We start from the raw sequence: 6,817 nt of genomic DNA on the forward strand, positions 1-6,817 counted from the left end.
AAATATTCATAGCTGTGATAATATCACTCCACCTCCTCTTACATTTGCTGCCTTTTAGGTAAAAACTTCTACTCTTTCTTATCTCTCTTATTTATTCATGCATTTGAGTACTTTGGGACATAACCACCTACTTCTAAACAGCATTATTGTACATAATATACCTATATTATACACGAGATACTGACATTTATAAAGATTATGTAACAGACAATTACACCAATTTATCATATAGTACTATCACTTAAAGTGGCTTCTGAGGCTTATGTACACTGTAAAAAATTTCCTGTAAAATTTACAGTAACTTACTGGCAATTTTGGTTGCCAGTAAGACTGTAAATTTACAAGACTACTGTAAATCAATAATTACATTTGTCCTGTAAAAATTACAGCACACGGCTGTATATATGCTGTAAAATTATGGTGCTTTTTTTTACAGCTATCCCTGTAAAATTACAGTAGCAACGGTTACGAATGTGACTGAAATTACAAGAGCAACTGTGAACTTGCACTGCACATACATTTTACAGTAAATTAGTGCATTTGTTGTGAAATTCAGTTCACTAAAGTAATAGCTGAGATTTAGCACTGCTGTGAGGGTGTATAAACCTACTTTTTCCTCATTTTCAGTATTCTTTGTCAATTTATTGTGTAATGTGAAGAATAAACCTTTCAAAATAACAGGTTTTCATAAATGTAACAATTTATTGTACAATAGATGTTCATTTAACATATGCACCATTTTCCAAAACATATTTGAAACAAAATATAAGAAACAAAAATGGAGATTGCACATTAAACCAAAGGCTTTATCCTGGGGGGGGGGGACTTTCCCTCCAGTGTGACTGAACTTCATTCAGAAACTCAAAGTTTAAATAAACACAAAAGAAAGGGTCTGAACTGTGCCTACCTTTAAACTGCCAAATCCATGAAGGGGCAAGACATTGCATGTACATTAATTTGAACATCAATCATGCACTTGACAATCAGTTCAGAGTCTCTCACTTCAATTTCATTGGAACACTTTTTTTTTTTTTTTTTTAAATGGTAAGCCATTCAAAGTCCATTAGCTTCCGTAGCAGTGTGCATACATGTGGGTTCATTCCTTTCATTTTCTTGTCTCTCTTTCCAGCAACTTTTGATCCAGTTTCCGGGTTAATGCCCACAATTCCTCTATGAAAAAAACACACACAGCAATTGTTTTTTAAAAAACAGCATATACTCAATGAATAAAATAAATTTAAGTGTCATTTTAAAATATAATTTTCCTTAACATTTCATTTATTGAAGAGCTTGGGCCAAAGAAAATATTTCAATAGTTTTACTAAGTTAATTGTATTTTTATAATTAGAATATCATCAAAAAGTTGATTTATTTCACCAATTCCATTCAAAAAGTGAAACTTGTATAATGTATACATTCATTCCACACAGACTGATATATTTCAAGTGTATTTCTTTTAATTTTGATGATTGTAACTGACAACTAATGAAAAGTTATCTTATTATTATACATTACTGACACTCTATCCTCCAATTTGATACTGCTAAGTGCTTTGACACAATCTGTATTGTTAAAAGCGCTTTATAAATAAAGGTGACTTAATATTCTAATTTTCTGAGATACTGAATTTGGGGTTTTCATTAGTTGTCAGTTATAATCAAAATTAAAAGAAATAAACACTTGAAATATCAGTCTGTGTGGAATGAATGTATACATTATACAAGTTTCACTTTTTGAATGGAAATAGTTAAATAAATCAACTTTTTGATGATATTCTAATTATATGACCAGCACCTATATCCATCCATCTATCTATCTATCTATCTATCTATCTATCTATCTATCTATATGGTTTGCATCAGGCACGTGATCAGCTAGAGACAAATAAAGTAAAAACAAAAAAAACAGCAATATTGTGAAACATTACAAAAAAAAAAAAAAAAAAAACTTAAGGTATTCAGGTAACGAAATTTGTTACCTGAAGTTTTATGGTGTAAAAAAAAAAAGTTTACAATTTAAATATATTACAAAATGTAAAGTTATTCCTGTTATGCAAAGCAGAATTTAGAAATCATTACAATTTATTTGACTCAAGAAACATTTCTGATTGTTATTAAATGTAGAAAATTTTGCTGCTTCATATTGTGTGTGGAAATGGTGATACATTATATTTTTTTTCAGGATTTTTTGATAAATGTAAAGTTTAATTAACAACATTTATCTGCATTTATCAAAAATATTAATAAATGCATTAACAAACTTAATGAAATAAAAATAATTTTAGATGTCTTCATTCACTTTATATCACTTCCATGCATGATGAATAAAATTATTAATTTCTCTCCCTTTTAAATCTTATACAAATGTTTGAGTGGTATCGTTTCCACAAAAATATTAAGCAGCAAAACTATTTTTACCATTGATAATAATAAGAAATGTTTCTTGAGCAGCAAATCAGCATATTACAATGATTTCTGAAGGATCACGTGACACTGAAACTTCTCTTAGTAAACAACAACAGATTTATAAACATTTCTAATGACAAATGTTGTGTTCCCAAATGCAATTTAAATTGGCTCGAACCAAGCGCGGCTAGGAGTGAATTCAGTCCATGTTTTAGAAAACAATCTTTAGCAGTTTATTTAGGTAATAGCTTAAGGCCATTTGCATGATTTCAACACCCCCACCCCATCAAAAAAAAAAAAAAAAAAAACCTCAGATCTACGCGAATCGCATGGGTCATCCCTCAGAGGTCGGAAAATATGGAAACCCATATCCCTGATGCATATTTTGTAATAGATTTTTTTGATAAAATATTTTTGCTGGACTTTGGCTGCATGTACTAAATTCAGTGTTCAGTTTTTTGCTGTTTGACAACTTTTCCAAAAAAAATAAAAAATAAATCCAAACTTGTAAACCTAAAAAAGTAAAGAGAATTTGAATGTCTACAATACATTTTTTGTTGGGAGTTTATGCTCTGACATACCTCTGAATAAATTTGAGGGTGCATGCAGCTTCATCCGCATTAACAAGGTTTAAGTTGTAATAGGTCGCAAACAATGCTGCCAGGCCCTCAACAAATGCCTCTGAACATGGGCCAAGGACAACTTCCCTTTCGACTGACAACATCCACTTGCTTGGGGTCATGGATTCACCTGTAAAAGAAATACAGAAGGACATAGCTTAATAAGTGTTGTAAAAGCATGGTTCATGGGTAGTTCATGTTAACTAATAAAGACACTGATACTATAATACTATAAACTAAAAGATAATAAAGACTATGGTTACCAATAAGGAGAGAGAGAGGGAGAGGTTCAGAGACAATAACAAATGGAAGGAATATAGAATAGAACTGTGAAATGGAATACAGGAACAGAGATAGAAAAGGGTTACATTTCTTAGAAAAAGATTCATCCACAACTTCAGGAAAATTGTGCTCTACAACGTCTGATCTCTCACTCTCAGACACAACATCAGAAACGGGAGTTACCGTGGCCATAGCAGGCTCTATCAATTGGTTTACAGAGCACATTTTATGAGTCCGTGATACATGTGATGCGAATGTAGATCTCACCTTAAATGTCCTGTTGCAACCAAATGGGCACCGGATCTCCAGACCTGACTGAATGTGGCTCTTCAAATGAGACAAAAACTGTGTTAGGGTCCCACATTGAACTTCACAAAAGTCTACATGGCATTTAAATGTTTTATCACACATCTGTGCCTGAATCTCTTTAGCAGACGTGTGATGTTCTTTGTGATGTCTGTATATGTGGGACTTCAATGAAGAAAACATGTGGGCAATCAGGCACACCACATCTAAATTGTGAATTAGGCACATTTCTATGCAATTTCATATGCTGCACAAAATGTAGGATTGTGCAGCTCTCATTATTACAGAATTCACAGATAAACATCAACTGCAATAAAAAAAAAGTGCTAATAAAGTTACATACACAGCAGTAAAGCATGTGCACAGTAATTTCCAATGTACTTTGTAATGAACAACTAAAGTACTAATTTGACTACATACACCCTTATAAGTGATATTAACAAAACTAAAACTTAAAAAAAAAAAAACAGCATCTTCATCGAAACAAACACATGCTAATTAGTTAATAGCTTGACAGTCCAGTGAAACACTAATGTTGCCAAGTTGCATAAAACCTACATAACTTAATTTTATTAATGTAATTGCAATGTTTTAAAGTTTACGTGACTACTAACAACAATCCACACTAATTTTATACCGAACAGCTATCGAAAATGTTATAGTAATATGACAGACAGGTCACGCTTTCAAGATGAAAAAAAGTTAGTTAACGTTACCCAGCTAATGTTAATCCTAACATTGCACTAAAACAGCAAATAGCATACAATTGAACAGCTATTTATCCCTTTTGAAACGTCACAAAATAAAAAAAAATATCTTAATGACTGGTAAAACAATAACTGGATGTATCAGGATTTCACGTTTTAACTGAAGCATGAATTAGTTGTTACACTCACCTCCCTCACTCACTCTCACTCTTTTGAGGTCCTCTTCTCTGGTAATCGCAGTGTTGCCTACTTCTTTATCGTAGCGTGCAGGAGTTGAGCGCGAAATAGGAAAAAAAGAGCGCCAGAAGTCGTGACTCGTGAGAAGTCCCAAGATGTCCGCTGCTGATGACGAAATGACATCACATGCACTGCACTCCGCCGAGTTGTCTAATCATGTTTTTTTTTTTTTAAAGCAAACAGTTTTAAACTAATAGATGTGTACATTATATAATCATATGTCAGAGTCAACATGGTGTAAATATTTTGTTAAAAAGGCTGTATTTATTACAGTTGACTGAGTTCCAAAACTGGATTTCAACACTAAAAAAAAAAAAAGAATATGTATGATATCCTGTAGCATCACTGTATAATCATGTTCCCAGAATCTATAGGAAAATACATTCTTGCTTAAATAACATGCACACTATATTATGGTAGATACTACTGTAATTTTACAGCAATTATTTAGCATGTTCCCTGTAATGCTGTAAATTTCAAAATACAGTAGTCTATTGTAAATATTTACTGTAAAAATTACAGCAATTTTTTACAGTGTAGTTTGAAAATATCCAGCAGGTCACAGGTGTCTATTTGCAGAGAGCTGGAAATGGGGGAGCAGCTGGGATCAGATCATTCCCTCAGAGTTAAAACACACTATTTAAAGTATCCGTCTTAACCACAACGCAGACACAAACAGCATCACTAATATGAGCACATATATCTGTACAAATTCACTCACAAACATGCATGGTTTAATGGGTGCAGATTTTCATGCTTTGTAATTGAAGAATATTGTTCTTTCACAAGCTGTACTGGTAACACTTTATTTTGATGGTCCCTTTTGAACATTGACACTAAGTAATGTTGCACCTACATGTCAACTAACTCTCATTAGAGTATTAGTAGACCTTCTGTAGAGTAAGATTTATTACAATCATACTCCCCATCCCGATCACTTAGGTCTGCTCACCAGAAACTTTTGACTATCCCTAGGGCGAAACGTAAACTATGGGGCGATCGTGCTTTTTCAGTGATGGCTTGGAGACTTTGGAACAGTTTGCTGATAAATATTAGAACCGCTTCCACACTGGGGTCCTTCAAATCTCTTTTGAAAACCCATCTTTTTTCTTTGGCTTTTTTGTAGGTTTTTATTTAGTGATATTTTGTCATGTAATGTTGTGTGGTTAGATGTCTTTATCTGTTTTTCTTTCTCTCTGTTTAAAAGCTGTACAGCACATTGGTCAACTAACTGTTGTTTTTAATGGTGCTTTACAAATAAATTGCCTTGCCTTCTGCTTCATATCTGCTAACTCTTTACTGTGATGGTCTCCCAACAGACACTCTACTGACTGTAAGTAACTTTGCAAGTACATGTCAACTTATTCTAACCCTAACCCTACCAGTCTACTAATACACTACTAACACTCTAACGAGAGTTTGTAGAAATATAGGTGCAATGTTACTTATAGTCAACAGAATGTGTTAAAGGGACCATCAAAATAAAGTGAAACTGCTGTACTGACCAAACACTTTTTCTGTCTTATTTTTTTATTTTGTTTTGCTTGCATAGTCACAAATAGACTGGTCTAATATAAGGCAGCGGCTATTTATATTGAGTGCAAATAGAAACTATAGATAGAAACTGTCTGCGCCATGTATAAATAGGACCACACTAACTGCAAATCACGGCAGATGCTATTCACATAAAGTCTAAAAATAAGTAATACGCTATTTTACTTTATTTTACGCTAATTAATTTTTATTATGATTGGAACATTAACATTAAAATACCTGTTAATTCTGTGAAAAACTGTAATAGATCTAATGGCACATTTCATGTAATTTTACAGTAAAATGTAAATTGTGTTTTTTGGAAGAGGAAAGAACAAGCCACCTTATAATTTACAGTAAAAAATAAAATAAAATAAAAAATGTTAATTTGACATTTCCAGAATCCTCTGTGTGACAGCTCACATTTGATGGTTTTTCATTTAAATAACTGTTTCTTCTTAGTTTCTTTTCAGCTACGTTGTTAAATGAACGTTTTCTGCATTATGTTAGTGTCGTGTGTTACTAGCGTGGCTGCAGCCCCTGTTAAAATGAGTAGGGGGCATCTGTCAGTGTGTTTCTGACCCTGAGTCCTGCTGTCAGTCTAAGTGTGTGCCTTTCTGCTTCCTCACACATTGTGATAACATAGCCTTTTAACAGTCTCCCCCCATTTGCATGAACAAAAGCTCTATCTCTCTGCAGCATCTGCCCTGTGTCACAAGTTACAGAT

The 6,817-nt window shown here is 33.1% G+C and overlaps 1 long non-coding RNA gene across 1 annotated transcript; it reads right to left on the reverse strand.

Moving 5' to 3' along the window:
- Positions 1 to 624: 624 nt before the first annotated feature.
- On the reverse strand, positions 625 to 4,681 carry LOC306874515. Its single transcript, XR_013784637.1, has 4 exons — positions 4,510 to 4,681; positions 3,575 to 3,634; positions 2,987 to 3,155; positions 625 to 1,170 (listed from the first exon to the last, which is right to left on the reverse strand). It is a non-coding gene; the product is annotated as an uncharacterized lncRNA (long non-coding RNA).
- Between the last annotated feature and the right edge of the window lie 2,136 nt (positions 4,682 to 6,817).

The sequence above is a fragment of the Barbus barbus genome (assembly GCF_936440315.1).
Source record: "Barbus barbus genome assembly, chromosome: 1".
In the NCBI taxonomy this organism is placed as follows: Eukaryota; Metazoa; Chordata; class Actinopteri; order Cypriniformes; family Cyprinidae; genus Barbus; species Barbus barbus.